The sequence below is a fragment of the Acipenser ruthenus genome, chromosome 1 (genome assembly GCF_902713425.1).
Source record: "Acipenser ruthenus chromosome 1, fAciRut3.2 maternal haplotype, whole genome shotgun sequence".
Taxonomy (NCBI): Eukaryota; Metazoa; Chordata; class Actinopteri; order Acipenseriformes; family Acipenseridae; genus Acipenser; species Acipenser ruthenus.
Window position 1 is genome coordinate 34,748,000 of NC_081189.1, and position 17,402 is coordinate 34,765,401.

Genomic DNA, 17,402 nt, shown 5'->3' on the forward strand with positions numbered 1-17,402 from the left:
TGTACCTGCTGTTACCTGACTGTAAAGAATGAAGATGTTAATTCCGGGACTGCAGACAATAATGTAAACCTACCACAAAGCTTCGGGATAGGTCAGAGTTGCCTAAAAAAGTACTGAAAGTTAGTTCAAGTGAAAAATAGCACAGCAAGGTTCAGTACATCTTACAGGTGGCATTTTAAATTAGCAACATGCACTTTTTTTTATCATTATAGAAAATAAAATTTCAACTCCTTTTAAAAAAAATACAGAAATGGAGAAACAAGTGTGTAAGAGTACGTGCCACCTAGCGAGCAGGCTAAGGATAAAGTTTATTTTTGCATTGATAGCAATACACAGTTGTGCACTAGATGGTGCTGTCTCTTACTTCTAAAAAAAAAACCAAACAAACAAACAAACACTGGCTGATCTATAGTAACCTCAGTTACTTTTGCTTAAGGCAGGCACCTAGAACAGAAGAGCCAATAATGAACCAAGGTTGCAGATTTACCATGCTTGCAAAAAAGGAAGAGAAATGCAGGTATACTGTACAGAATGTATTCTTTTACACATGTGCAGGTTCCATTAAGTCAGTGACTCAGTGCCATTGTGACTGCAAACATGTTGGCAAGTAAACATAAACACGTGATTTTACCAATTCAAGATTGACTTGAAATAGTTGAAAAGCTGGGAAAAGATGGAATTGGTAAACAGACGGTTCAGGATTTAAAAAAAAGAAGGAAGAGTTGATTTCATACGCGAGTAGCTCTGATTCTTCAAGTGGATTGTCTAAGAGGAAATCAATGAAAAAATCAAGGATGACCAACTACTTTAAGAAACTATAAAGTACAGTATACTGTGTGTATATTTATATATATATATATATATATTTATACACATACAGGTAGTGGACAAAAAAATGGCTCATGCGTTAATTAAGCAAATAACATCCCAGCATGCTTAGAGTCATGTATGAAAATGCTGGACAGGTCTGGTTGCCTATAATGATGACTAGCATGGCTGTAAGAGGAGACCTCAGTGACTTTGTTGGGGCGCGTTTGGCAGGAGCTTTAATGACCAAGACAGCTCAACTTCCTGATGTTTCACGAGCAACGGTGTCTATGGTGATGTCGGCATAGAACTCCAAGGGAAAGACATCATCAGCAAAAGGCAACAGTGGGCGGAAGCGCATACTCCAGGATCGTGATATCCATGCATTAATTCGAAGTGCAAAGCAAAACAGGCGAACAACTGCAGATAATTGACTGCAAATTTCAAACTGGGGCGCGAGCAGCCAGTTTCATCAAAAACGGTCCGCCGAGAACTATATATATATATAGAATAGGTTTTGCATTATCTGTGTTTTTGTTTATCAGGGTGTGGCAGGGTGAAAGCCCTGCATGTAAATAGTGTGTGTTATTGTATAGTTTTTTTTTTTTTGTTTTTTTTTTCACTGCAGTTCCGCTCCGAGTCTCAAGGGGGGCCCACTGTGGCAGGATATCGCTGTGACCCAAGATCTTATCCAGCAGGAAGGAGACACAAAATAAACACAGCAAAAAAACAAGGCACAGGGGCCAGGCACATGGTTGTTGGCAGGGATGGATTTAACCCCATCTCTGTCAAATTTACATTAAAAATAACAATTCTCTAGTAGCACACACTATTTGCACGCTGGGCTTTCACTGGGGTTGCCATCTGTCCTGGTTTTTAACCGGACAGTCCGAGAACTGGCATATGTGTCTGGGTGGCGGGAATTAACAAACCCGGACGCCCTAATGTCCGTTTTTAAGTGAAACGCATAAGAAACACCAACTCTTTTAATATTTTCTTTGACATACCGTATAATGGGACATTTTAGATGGAATTTATTTTGGCTTTATTGGTGATTTGGATTGGATCACCAGTAATACTTCCACCAATCAGAGTGTGGCATACAGTGTGCAATCCCGCCCTCTGACAGACTGGTGGTACACAGCACAGGTTGAAGAAGCGTGTACTGGATAAGGGAAAGAATGTGTCGGATGTCAAAGTGAATATGAGAATGGCAGTGAGTGATAAAACGACCAAATTTGCTTAAGAAAATTAAAAGCAGACCAGACATTTCCATCAATGGATTTAGGAAATCTGGAATTTATGATGCGATCAGAAACTCTGAGGCTGTGTAAACTGTGCCTGCTACTGGGGTACCTGTAGGACTGTTCTTTATTATGTTAAGCAGTTTTTTTTCCAAGGGGTTAATTAAAGTAGCAACCAAAATTGTTTATGCCTGACTTGTTAGAAAGTCTGTAACAATGGTGCAAATTTGCTTTGGATTGTTATTGTCGATACGTTGTAGATACATGTACTACTATTAAGACACCCACCGTACAGGTATTGCAAAGTCCCTAAATAATATGTTAAAATAAATTAGTTCTGCACTGTATATATAAAAAAGCTGATTTTGCTAGTGCTTGCTAGTCTATTAACCAGTTTTAAATTTAAATCATTTTAGTTTCGGCTTTATTGTTAAAGTTTTCACATGTGGCAATACTGTCCTTCAATTACTAAATGATACTGTGATCATTCCACTGTGTTATGTTAGTGAACCAAGACAGGAAGCATAGCACAGTGCACCGAGTAAGCGATTATGCTGTGACTTGTGTAAATTGCGTAAACCAAGTTGAACTCTTGAAGATGGAGGAGTCTCCTGTGGTTTCTCAATCTGCTGTTGCAAAGAAAGTTGGCATGTCAACATCGTAGGTGCGATGAATTTTGTTTAGGAATAAAAAAAAAAAACATTGACTCATATTTTGAATTATGTATTTCACATTTAATCATAATGTGATGTGATTTCATTCTTTTTCTTTTCATGAGCAGCCCTGTACATTGATTTGTTTCTTTTATTTTAGAACGGGGTTCCCCTCCGCCCCTGTGTAGATTATTGTTTTGTGTTTGTTTATGATGATTTATTATTTTTATGACGGCGAGGTGCTGTGTGTTCTGTTATTATTTCTGTATTTTTTTATTGTTTTGTATTTTGACGGCGTAGCCAATTACTTTGTAGCGTGGATGGGTAGCCCCATCCACGGCACTTTTATAAAACTCGTTGTGGCCAAGGGGTAATAGATTAATAGTTAAACCCCTCGGCCATGGTAAAAGCCTGCAGCTCGCTGCACTCTGGGTGTGGGTGTTTTAGGAGCGGAGAGAGCGAGAGGAACGAGACAGTGAAAACGAGACTTAAAAATAATTCCAGGATCAGTGAAGGCTACTGCCCAGCCTGACCTGGATCATTTATTGTTTATTTTGTGTGCGTGATTTGTTTTGTTTACACCTTTTATTTTGCTCTGTGAGCACAATGTTTTTGTTTGAATATTTTATTTATTTTTGCTGAATAAAAATGGCACAGCCTTTAACTGCAGTACTTGCCTGGTGTCAGTACTTTCCTTCCTGCTTCTGCCTGACGTCAGACCACTCGTCCAGCCTGTCACAGTCGTCTCAACTGCCTCTCGTTTAATTGGGACAGTCACTTATTCTGGATATTTTTCTTTCTCCCAAGGCGTCCTGATAAAGCGTCTCCGACTGTACTTTTTAGACAGTACTGATCTGTACATTCTGCTGTGCCCCAGCACTGAATAATGCTTTACATTCCACTGATCTGCGTGTGATTAAATACATAACCTTTACACTAAAAATATGGGTTACATACGATATATAATGGTATTAATCCACATATATGCATGCGTGTATGTATAAACATTGCATATTTAGCGGTTGCCATTAGTAACATTGAAAAACGTGAACAAAATTTGAGTACATTTAGATTCATACTGTCTCTTTTTACCGACACACAACCAATAGTGCCGTAGTTTTTAACATCTATTACTAATGTGTGTTAATATTATGGGGGGGGGGGGGGGAGCAAATTGGCTGTAAAATATTTCTGACCGTCACAAACTGCCTTTCCAGGCTCAGAAATCCAGTGATTTGTAAAAAAAAAAAAAAAAGCAGGTGATTTTTTCAGAAAATGCATTGATTTGCCACAGCGTTACTCATCACCAAAGCTGCTTGTCTCAGGTAAGATTAGCCTTCAACGTACCATATAGCTACTATTTTTCCGGCTTGCAGGTTCGATTGCTAGAAATATCAAAAGCACAATACTGTGTATACCGCATGATTATTGATTGTACGGAGATCTAGTAGTATTGTGTTAAACTGTATTACAGTATACTGCAGTTTTGACAGACCTAGGCTGACTGAGAAATATGTCCAGGTTTAGTCTGTGGAAAAGGTGGCAACCCTAGCTTTCACCCTGCCACAACAGGACATCCCTCCCCCTTCAATTACTCCGGATAATTGACAGTTGACTGTATTTTTGAAAGACAGAATAATGGCAGAAAAAAAAAAAAAACGATTGCAATGAAATTGGGCTAACATCCTGATTAACTAATGGCTACTGCATCAAAAACAAAATTATACAGACCCCTAAAAGGAAATAAGACAAACTTTGTCAATTGCACTTTGTTAACAAGAGTGCTATAAATGCATTTACATTGATCTTTTGAGTGAAATACTACGGTTCCTTTTACACTGAGAACATAAACAAGAGTTATTTTAAACTATTTTCTTTTCTAAATCTCAGTCATTGTGCAGTATGGGGAAACAGATGCAGTATTACATCTCAGTACCATGCAAATCTTAACATTAATGCATTTAAATCTAAACTACAACACTAAACATCTGTCTGCTAACTGTATTTGCAAATCAAAAAAAATGAATGGAAAGCATTATTACTCAGAGCTCTCTGTCAGGCCTTATAGTTCAAAAGCAGGATTCTCTTGACGTCACTTTGCAGTACTATGTCAAGGATCCAGTGTGTCATCAGATCCAGTGTGTCATCAGAGCTATCTTACCAATACTGTGGCAGACATAAAAATGCATGTCAGAGCCGGATGTAAGGCAGCAGCAATTATAGTCATTTTCTCATGGTTGAAAGTGTAATCTTGGGTCACTGTCGCACACTTCCATGCTTATTTATTTGGCATGTGCACGAAGCCGGAACCAAATACAAGGATACAACTGGAATTTGGATCCAGAATTCTCAACCAGGCCACATTATTATATATAGAGACTACTGCCTGGAATCTTTCTTGTATACATTTATGTACCCCAAAATGCGGCTGCGGTAACCAGGCAACAGACACAACGTTAACAGCAGCTAAGAATCTTTATCAGGCTGTGTTGCTGGTTCGTTCAATTCCATTTTCAAGTTTATAGTCAAATGAAAAGAAAGCATAGCATCCATTTGATATATATATATATATATATATATATATATATATATATATATATATATATATATATATATATATATATATATATATATATTTTTTTTACTGTTAGTACCAGTAGTTGTAATTATGTATTATTATTTAATGAAACAGTATTTTTCTTTAAATCAAGAATGTTGGTGTTTTTGAGATCCAACTGCTTGGTTTGATTGTAATAACAAAACCATTGTATAAAAGTTAAACTGTAGTACAGTTTTTCAGCCCAGTTCCTAGTAAGCACAAAATGAACCATTACATATTTAATATTAAAAGTAGACAGAAACTTTGAATCACTGAAAGGATGGCACAGAGTTCTGCTCCCTACCGACTTACCAACACTACTTCCTTGGAGGACTCATATCCATGTTCCAACCATAATTTACTGCATTTAAAAGTTTTGCAGGAGAAAAGTGTATCGATGGGGGAAAAAAAACTGGGGAGGCAAGCAGGCCTCCCCAGGTGACGGCGAGCAGGCCTCCCCAGGCAGTGTAGGCTCGGCAGCCCCAGGCGGTGCAGGACGGGCAGCCCCAGGCGATGCGGGACGGGCAGCCCCAGGCGATGCGGGTGGGAGCGGCAGGTAGTCCTCCCATGGTGGTGGAGGTGGGAGCTGCAAGTAGTCTCCCTCTGATGGTGGAGGTGGAAGCAGCAGGTAGTCTCCTTCCGGTGGTGGTGGGAGCTGCAGGTAGTCCCCCTCTGGTGGTGGAGGTGGGAGCTGCAGGTAGTCTCCCTCTGATGGTGGAGGTGGAAGGAGCAGGTAGTCTCCCTCTGGTGGTGGTGGGAGCTGCAGGTAGTCTCCCTCTGGTGGTGGAGGTGGGAGCTGCAGGTAGTCTCCCTCTTGCGGTGGGAGCTGCAGGTAGGCAAGCTTCCTCTGCTAGTGGCGGCGGGAACAGCAGGCAATCTTCCTCTGCAGGTAGTCCCCCTCTGGTGGTGGAGGTGGGAGCTGCAAGTAGTCTCCCTCTGATGGTGGAGGTGGAAGCAGCAGGTAGTCTCCCTCTGGTGGTAGTGGGAGCTGCAGGTAGTCTCCCTCTGGTGGTGGAGGTGGGAGCTGCAGGTAGTCTCCCTCTTGCGGTGGGAGCTGCAGGTAGGCAAGCTTCCTCTGCTAGTGGCGGCGGGAACAGCAGGCAATCTTTCTCTGCAGGTAGTCTCCCTTGGCGGTGGAGACAGCGGGGCTTCTCCCCCTCGTGCTGGAGACACAGGCTTGCTCCTTCTAGGTGCTGGAAGCTCGTGCTCCCCCCTTCTGGGCGCTGGACGCTCGTGCTCCCCCCTTCTGGGCACTGGACGCTGGTGCTCCCCCCTTCTGGGCGCTGGATGCTCGTGCTCCCCCCTTCTGGGCGCTGGACGCTCGTGCTCCTCCCTTCTGGGCGCTGGACGCTCGTGCTCCCCCCTTCTGGGCACTGGACGCTCGTGCTCCCCCCTTCTGGGCGATGGACGCTCGTGCTCCCCCCTTCTGGGCGCTGGACACTCGTGCTCCCCCCTTCTGGGCGCTGGACGCTCGTGCTCACCCCTTCTGAATGCTGGACGCTCGTGCTCCCCCCTTTTCTGGGCCGGCAGCTCCTCCTCTTCCTCTTGAAGGTGGCAGCATACCCCCGTCTGCCCGTACTCGCCACATGCAAGTCACCATCCTCGCTCCTCAAGGCCACTTAATTTGGGCTGTGTCGCGGTTCCCCCAGATCCAGTTGTCCATTTTTTTATTATTATTATTATTATTATTATTATTTTTTAAAAAAGAACACTTCTTGAAAAAAAGAAAGAAAAATAAACTTCACCCGCAGTATCCCTGGTATGATTCGAGAAGGCGCTGTGATCCCACTTCTTGACACCACATGTGAACAGTGGGGTGATGTCAGAACAGGAAAATAAGCAAATATTATTTCGAGATATTGTCAGATTATTCAGAGATATCTTTAAATGAACAGGAAGTCATTTAGAGATATCTTCAAATGATTTAGCGATATCTTTAAAACCCTCATTTTAAGATATTTCTAAATGACAGTTTGGTGTACCATGCTAGCAAAATCTACATGGTTTCCATATTATTTAAAGATATCTGAAGAAGTTAAATAACAGTAAACTGTAAAAAAATATTCACTGTTAGGTTATGGAGTGTACTGACGCGAATGGGAATGAATGTGCATACCGAGTGTGTGACTAAACTAAAGTTTATTGATTGAAGGCAGCTTACATACAGACTGAGTTTTAAACAAAGGAAGGAGAAGGGTTACTACCAGATAAAGTGCAGTGAACATTTGTTCCTGTATTATGGCGTGTTGCCAATAAATATAGCTTGTTATGAAACAACGGTGACCTTTCAGCAGTGTGCATTTGCAACTAGCAATTGTAATTAAGGACAGCTGACCAGGGCTGTCAACTACTTTTACAAAAACCTGCCTACTTCTTCCTGAAATAAACCTTAATAAAAAATTAAAAAGCATGGCCCCAGGACTGAATTTATCACTGCTGTGCACTACGTTCTGTGCATGTGGATGTCTTTGAGATCGGTGCAGTTTGTGTCATTTACAATGTCTTTGCTGATCTCACACAAGCAATCCACAGTAGAAATGGCGGTGTGATTTGCCACTAGAAACGTTGCTAACCTCCAACACGGGTGCTACTTGGAAGCAGTTTGTTATTTTATTCAAGGCAGTATGTGAAGTAGCACTGTTAATATGTTTAGTTGTTTTTGCATGGATTATGGTGGGCTCTTATTGAGATTCTGCAGTATTTGCAGAAGACTTTGGCTGTGTCTCCTGGATCAGCAATTAGTCACCCTAAACAAAAGAAGACTTTACTGAGTGATTTACTTTCAATGTAAATTTATTTATTTATTTTTTTAATTATTATTTTTAACATGGCCTACTTAGTAGCCTAGACAATTAACACAAAGTAGATCATGGTCCTATACAGATGCTCAGAATCAGCTGGAGTGGTTAGTGGCACACGTGTACAGTTTATATTGCTCCCAACACGTTGGGGAAACCAGAAAAGTGTTTTTGTCGGCAGCTTTAGTATATCTCATAATATTTAAGAACCCTCATTTGCACTCTCTGCCCCCTTTTTGCGAATTTATGCAGGAACGCCCATAATTACATATTAATCTAAAGCCCCTTTCACACTGGCACTCCTACCCAGGTTCAGACCCGTGTTCTGGCTACCTGGGTCACAATCCAGCGTAGTGTGAAACCACGTACCTGGGTCGTACTCGGGTTAACCCAGGTCCCAGCGACCCACCTCAGGATGTGGGTCCACACGCTTTGACCCGGGTTGAGCGAGACAAAATGCATGACGGCAGACAAAACAACAAAACAGCCACGTCTGAGTGGAAGGTTCACTTCCGCAATGAACGTTTGTTTATTCTATTTAGCCATATTGTTGTTGCCCTGAGATAGATTGCAGCAGGGATGAAGAAACATTTGCTAATCTAATCATTTGGGCCTATGGTTCAATCAGGAGAAGCTTGGATGGAAGCGTCTGTAACAAGCTGCTTCTGGGGCATCGATACGCACATTGTTTACTTGCGTCTGAGTGTTGACCCAGGTCAACCCTGCTTTATCAAAAGCAGTGTGAAATCGCGGACCCGACCCACATGCAACCCAGGTCCAGGTAGAGCATGCCACTGTGAAAGGGGCTTTAGGTTGAACCACAAAGAAAAACTGCTGCCGCAAAGCATTCCCTAAAATGTTGCCAACAGCAATGCACATGTTTAGTATATTTCACCCTAGACTTCAGACTCATTTGCAACTGTTTGGTGACTATTGCAATAGGAGCAACACTTTAGTACATCTACCTCTCAGTGTTTTGCACAAAGGAAAATACATAATGTTCAAAACTTTAAAAAGATATACAGTATATTTTCTTTAATGATTTTAACTTATAATTACATTAGCTTTCTTTCTTAACTTTATTACTGACAGTTTGTCCAAAGCCGTCTCCAACTGGAATGAAGCCACCCCTATTCGTGCAGAGCTGGCACAAACATACAACGTGCCAGGTTATCTTCTGGGCACTGGCACAAGAATATTCATATATTTCATAATGTAATTTGTATAACAAATTAAATCGGGCATGTGAGAGACAGCTTGTCTACATATGTGCATCTATGCTTTTGTACAAATAAAAAAAAAAAAATGTTGTCAACGCTGCTCAAATCACTCTGTGGAGGAAATATGTTTTGTCAATCCATTCCATTCTCTTGTCAAAAATGATATTGCCATCTGGCAATACAGCTATTTCTCAAAACACCCACATCCATTTCATTGGCACAATGAATTCCATTCACTGCCTTAAAAGCCCTCAGTCAGACAGTCAAAGCAAATTTTGTAGAAACCTTTTTTTTTATATATAGAAAGTGTGCCAACTGCCTCAAATATTTATGTCAACATGTATGTCAAAACAATGCATTTAAAATGTTGTTTATGATTGCCTTTATGGTTTACATGCCTACCTAAAACCACATTGAGGACACAGTGCATTCTAAACAATATCAGGCTGTCAACAAACAGTATTATATTAGTTGAGTAATTTTATGGACAAAAGTAAGGGAAAAACAAACATTTGATTATGTAGTCAAAATGAGAGAACTGTACTACATCTACTGACTACTGGCTCATTCCCAGACAACCATATAGGAATAAATCTTCATCTGTGGGTATCTGGCCAGGGCAACTAGACCTTGCTCTCCTATGAGTGCTGCAACATCTGCAAACATGCTGTGTTACCTAGTTACAGCACGGGTGTACAACCACCCTGAAGAACAGACACTCAAACAAAGCAGCCTCCACGCATTGGGGCAAGATCCTTGAAGGGGATACAGAACCCTTCCACTTACTTGCTGGACAGATTATTATGCAACTGAAGTTAAAACATCCCACTATTCAATTAGGTGTCATGGTCAGAATAAATGTACAAGCGACAGTACTTTCTCACAGTTAGATATAAACATGTAGTGTCTGAGACACGTCCCTGTGGTGTCTAAGCTGTTAAAGATTTGCAGGGCTGTCCTGGGTTCTGACTACTGTTTTATTTTAGAATTCATAAGAAAGTTGTCTGTCAACTCATATTTAAAAGCGGACAAACCCATTCTTACCTGCCCACTTTTAAAACCTGTGCTATCACAAGCCTGAATGTAACCTTTCCGGTTTGTTCTTTAGCTTTCTTTGTCCAAATAAACCAGGTATACAATCCAAGTACTTTATCTTCTTACATTATTTGTCCCGGACAGAGCCGGGTAAAAGAAGTGAGGAGAGAGGCCAAGGCTTTGGGAATCAATGCTGAAATAAACAGTCAAAGATGCTGTGAAGCACTGATGGAGTCTGGGAAAGGGATGCTCTTCATTTTACAGAGGAACCTACAAAACAGAGAAAAAACAAGGAGTCACAACAGAAGTCTGCAATGTTGAGCAAGCTGTTTACCACCATAGTCTGTCAACTGTCTGTTTGCAATATTATTCCATGGATTAGCCTTTTGTGCATTTATCGGGAAGCAGACCATATTGACAACTAATATGTTTAGATTTAACCAGTGTACTTTCAGGTATCGACGATCTTGAATCCAGCTTGCCACCATGTCATACACTACTAAAACAGGAAAAAGTATATTGTACATGAAACAAAAAAATTAATATAGGCAGCAGCAAATATGAACATTTATATTTCAATGACTCCTGTACATTATTTTTTTAGCTATAGTGTAGAACTTCTGTACATTTACTGAACATATCCATTTTAAATAAATAGAGTAATTATAATAAGGCAAAGATTTCCAGAAGCATCAATATACTGCAGTGGTGATATTGCAGTGGTGAGTCACCATGCATAATAGTCACATGAATAGCAACTAGTTACAACAGCACCTAACAGACAAGGGCTGTAGAGCAGCTGTTCTCCAGTTTATTTGAAGTACTGTCTCAATTCTACGCAATCTAAAGCAGTGGTTCATTACAAATATCAAAAGTGTTTTAGTATTGCTTTTCTTTGGTTCTTTTTGCTTCACAAATTCACTATTTTCCACCTTTCACAGCTTTCTGATGTGTAAGTCAGATGGAGGGCAATTTGTATACCATTATTTTATCAAGTGTGTTATCACTATATTAGAATAAACATTAGCCAACCAAAATGTTTAAAATAGGGGGAAAAATCCCAAACATTCTCCCATGGGCAGTGCTACTATGTGTTAAAAGAAAAGCTATGACTCACTTTATGCAAGACCCAATTTCAAAACAGTGATGTTTTTTTTACTTCCCTTAAGGCAGCTCATTGACCTCATCTCTCAGTGTCGATCCTGATATACGTCAACAGCATTCGCAAAGCTGCTGCATCTTTACAACGAGATCAAATCCCAGAAAAACAAGATACAGTCACACAAGATGGAAACTGATGTCACAGGTTGCATTTTCTTTTACACATCCGAAAACTATCTGACTTCAGCTTTCAGTAAATCAGGATACAGCAAATTTACAAAAAAAACCAACAAATAAATATGAAGTTGACTCGTACATGTGATAATGTATTCCATGTTCAAATCTGTGCTTCAGCCTTTAGCATTGTAATTTTTTGTCCTTTCCAAATGTAAAAAATAAGCTACAGCAGTGCAAGAGACTCAGTGCGTACCAACTTTCTACACTCTATTTGTGAGATGCACATGAGTATAGTATGCCATCTAGTGATTCCTGTATAAACTACATCAAAGCAATGGGATTAGCTTAAAATACCGAGTACTGTACTACACTGTTTCTTGCAAACATTCCTTGTTACTTATATATTAAAAAACATACAATCCTGTTGAAAATGAAAACCTTTTTTATTTTGAAAATATTTGGGAGAGAGAGACTGAATTATTTTACATTTGAAGTCCACCATGTGTATTTAATGTTGGCAGAACTATAAAAGTTACTTAATCACTTACATACTTATATACTGTGAGTAAAACAAGATGCAGAAAACTAGAACAGACTTCCAACCCCAACTTCCCTTGAGGAATTAGAGACAGCAATCACCGATGAATGGTCACATATCACTATAGAACAACTGTAACACTTTATGAACTCAGTTCAACCCTGGCTGCACAAGATGGCCCTACACCATATTGGAAGTGTTACAGCAGTTTCATTTTTGTATGTCACGGTATTCATATCACACATATCCATTCTCTCCACACATAAGCCTCACGTTAATAATTCTCAGTAGTTTTTCCTTCGCCTCAAGAGCAGCACAGAATCCAGAGGTCCACATAGGGACTTTGATGCTTACCGGTGCAGAGATAATCCCTAAATGAAATAACATAAGTATGACAATCCATGTTTGTGAAGCTTCAGAGTGAATTACTGCCTTAATGTACTCCTGGGATATGCAATGATACATTATACACTGCACTGTTATACATGTCTATGAAAAACTGAATTTACAGATTCTACATTCTATATTCCTCCCTTTAAATATAACATAAATCATATAAATCAAAGCCTTGCTTGGGGTTACTATGAGTTGAAATAAAAATATCAATGTATGAATGTATCCAATTTCCAGGAAATTTAAATAACAGTACGACAGAACTGATGCAGTTTGGGGTTTCCTAAAAGCAGCAGGAACATTCACTTTGATTTCTATTATTAGATGAAGGGGTGTTTTGGCAACTTAGGATTGGAGGCTCGTTCCAGAGAAAAGGATGGGCCCGGACTCAACCGAGAGAGCCTTTCCTGTGGAGTGGAGGCAAGTCCTATCAGCCTCCGGGCCCCTGAAAACACAGAATCCTGGAAAGCTGTATGATCTGTTGGCTTAGTTCTGATGATTCCTCTGCATCAACATTCAAGAAGAGACCTAAATCCAGTTCTGTTCCCAGACGTTTAAACAAAGGGTAGATAGACTTTGGCTCAGCACTGATTCAAAAAGAAATAAATGCTGTGAGCCTAAAATGCTTTTTCACTGATGGCAATGTTTATAAAGCACTAGAAAACAAGACTTAAGTATTTTTAGCTTGATTAGTTCTGGACGAAAGGCAAATAATGAAACAAATATTTCAGAGGCCAAAAGGGATCCAACAGCATTTAAAGCTGTAAACAGGCAGGTAGAATAAATAATGCAGTCACTGCCATCAAAAACCAAATGCCAGGCTTTCTGTCACTATAGAGCTGATTATGTATGATTATGATGGTGCTGTAGCAATATGCTGCTGACTCATATCCAGACCAACAACTTACAAAAACATATTACCCATCTCAGACTGGTATGAGAGTTCTTTCATGAAGCATTAAGGTACGACAATGGGTGGGTTAACATGAACCGCACACTTAGGGTGTTATAAGGCCTGATGTGAAACTAAGCTGAGCACTACGCACAAAACAAATAGTTCCAGTGTAATGTAAACAAAAATTTTTTAAACATGTTTATTTTTATATATTAACATATGTTTAATTGTAAATATAGCATGTATTTATTAAAAGTTGAAGTATATTTCTGTATATCGATTACATTAACCTATTATACTAATTCATGAATAGCCATATATAACTTTGTAAATTACATAAATAGGTCTGATAACATGATTTTTTTTAGCTTCTCCAGGTGTTATTGGGGGATAGTGTGCTGATTTGTCATTTCCACTTCATCTCAGTTTTTTTTTTTTTATTACTGCTACGAATACATTGTTAGCTGTGTTAAATGCAGCATCATTTGCTAACTTTTCTGCTGTACGGCGGATCATTTAAAAAGTGATTGATACTGGCTCACAGACTTACGGAAGCATACAATTCCCTAAGGAGACTGTTCAATTCTTCCTGAGAAAGTACATGAAAGGTAACAGGTTTACCTTTTTCTTGAAGCCAGTTTTGTATGATAATTTACAGATATTAAACGTTATAGAATAATGGCGTATGAATTTAAATTCAAAGCTTTTGGTGATGCGTCTGCGTTGAGAGGTTGTGTGAGATTAACGTATGGCTGATAGAACGCATCTTATCAATCAGAAAGCAGGATTTTTCCAAGCAGGTTTGTAATAATGCTTAATTTATGAATGATAGGGCTGATCACTGATAGTGTCTCACATTTGAATACCATACACCCAACTGAACCCAAAGCAGTCTTCTTCCTACATGGTGACATGGACAATAACAGCATTTCCTATTTTATCTCTTACCTTGAAGACAGGTCTTTTAGGTTACGTTCACAAACGCTGCAATAAAATATGCAAACATCATTAAACTTAGGGACAATGGTAAACCTAGAAAATAGGACACTTATTTATATAAAGCATAAAAAAGTAGAACTAGTGTTTATATGAACTGTTGGATCACTTTGGACACTTGTAATTGGGTTGCTATTTGTTCTTGTGCAAGTATCAACTTTATCTTAACTTACCTGGTTCACATTATGCTATAGTAAATAGAATCACACCCAACAGCATCATTTCAAGTTGTCTGTAGTCCTTTTATGTTGTGTAGCCACGTATCTTCTGTATTAATATGGAATATTGTGCATCTGAGACTTAGCTGGTAAATATGATTGGATTATGTTTTAACCTGCATTGGTTATGAGAATTCAATACAAAAATAACAGAGTGAAAAAAAAGCTGGGTTTCAGATGAGTAGATTCAAATAATATGTTATATAATCTGGAATCAAAATGATTTTAACCTAACATAGGTTAGGAAATCATGATTTTCCTGGGATTTTTAAGTTTTCTCCATGCAAGTCCTTGGTTTTACATCTCCCAGAAACAGCCCAGCATTCCCTAAAAGCCCAGTGTTCCTTGGTGGCCTCTCATTTGTATTGACAAGATCCAACTGGTAGGGCAATTTAAAGGGCAAATCACAGCAATGAGCTCTCGCAAATGATCATGCTCATAGATCAATTAATAGTTTTAGGGGAACACCTTGTTATAATAATCTGCAATGTGTGTGTTTTGTTCCTCCACCATTGTGAAGGCATATAGCCAACACATTTTCAAATCAAACCATCAAGCTATTCAAAAGTTACATTATACAAGAAAGCATTTTAAAAAAAAAAACAGTATGTGCACTGCGAGGGCTCTTGTACTATTTCAGTTATGTGAGTGATAAAAAAAAAAAAAAAAATAGACTGTGAGTACCTGTTAATATATTCAGTGCAGGAACAAAGAGATTTCTCTGAGAAAAGATTTCTCTGAGAACAGTCTCAGCAAGCAGGCGTCTTCCCCTAGAATAGCAAGAAAGGGAAAAACAGGAAAGAATGAAGCCAGTCATTGAAAACGCTAGCATTAAAGCTGTACCTTGAAAACTGTTCAGAGTAGGGCTTGCAATTACTATTAACTATCGACCCTGGAGTGCTTCTTTCAGTCGTTCAAAAGAAAATAACTACCATACACTGCAGTCTTTTTGCGTTTCTCTGGGTCATACTGATACCTGGTGTCATACAACTAGTACCTAATGTTAAGATTTTTTAAACATATTTAACTGTGCAACAATCTGATAGTACTGTAATTCTATGATACCTGCTATCCTAAAATAGTTGCTATATTTAAACCACAGATTTCCATTCCCTCCTGCACACATACTATACTGTATACCAAAGTGCACTGTCTGACAAAATTAATTTTGTAGCTGGAAATGCTGTGTCAGAGTAATCATGCTATGGAGATGTAACGAAACACCAAACACAGGCCACCATACATGGGATAGTCCTATGCTATTTTTACTTAATATGTTGATAAATAATTTAGTAGCAAGTAGCTACTGCATGTTCTTCTTTTGATCATGTATCATGAGATGGTATTTCAAGCAAGGTCTCTCAATGCACTGATAGACTGAATCTTTTTATCACTATAATGGTATAATTTAAACTTCAGTGTAAATGATACAGATGCCCTTAAGCAACTGAATGTATTCTAAACTACAGTAGCTGGCCAATTAACATATCGAAGGCATTTGCAGTTAAGAAAATAAACACATTGATTGCAATTAATTAAATTCACAATCTCTTAATCCCCTGGGTAAATGTATTATTACTCTTTTTTTAACAGGGACTGATGAAGCCTAAATCATGCAGAACAGTTCATTTGATTGGTCATCTACACGGCACACTGTGGGCCATATTTGCAAAGTTTTAACTTGTGAATCAAACAGTTTTAGATTCACAGAACTGTTTTAATCTGTTGTTGGCTTCTTTAAGAACAGTTTAATGAATTTCAGTGTTTATTTTGCTCAAACATGACTGATTTAACCAGCCTGATATTCCTGTATCCATCTAAAAGTGGTCTTCATAGACATGTGTACTGTATATACAGGTAATGAGGTATTGAGAAATTCACTGGCACAAGTAGAAGTGACGTGAGGGATGAAGAGGTGACAGACATTAAAGGTGAAAACTGCAGTAAATATTTCTTATAAACTCTTATTTAACTTATTAAAACAATACTCATCCAGAAAAATACTGTGATGCTTTGGCATGGACCATCATTTTGTTTATTAAAACAGATTGTTTATTAAAATACTTTCTCAACACAAACTACTTTAGATCATGTGACCCTGCATTAGCCAATTGGGATGATTTAATGACTTACCGTATTATCTAACTTTTGAATGAGGAAATAACAAATAAACATTTTATAGTCTCCAATTAGCAAGGTAAGTAGCCATAGATTAGCATAGTCATAGAGACACAAAGACTATGTAAAACTATGAATATCTACATTATGTGGACTATTACCCACAGTACTGTAGTAATGGTGTAATTAGTGCCATAATAACGTGTGTCTTTAGCATCCCTACAGATATGAACAACAGTTGAGGAAAGCCATCTTCCAGCTTATCGAAAAATAAGTTTGATTATGAGTCAGCCTTGACTAACAATAAGGCTGCGCTTTTTAAGCCACAGGTGCATGGTTTGACTGGTATGGATTCTGGTACCCATCCATTTTACCCGACAAGAGGTAGGTCTGGGCCTTTGGGGGGGCCCAGACCTAAGTCAATTTCTGTCAATCAAAACACAAATTTGGTATTCTCCCTGAAGGTGTAGGTTGAAAGACAACACACGCACACACCAATATAGCAAAGGCAGTCACTCTCATATGACAGACAGCCGTAGAAAAGACGACCTGCGACACAAGCAAAGCAGGCCGTGAAGAAGAAAGAAAGAAGACACTCAAATGGAGCCGC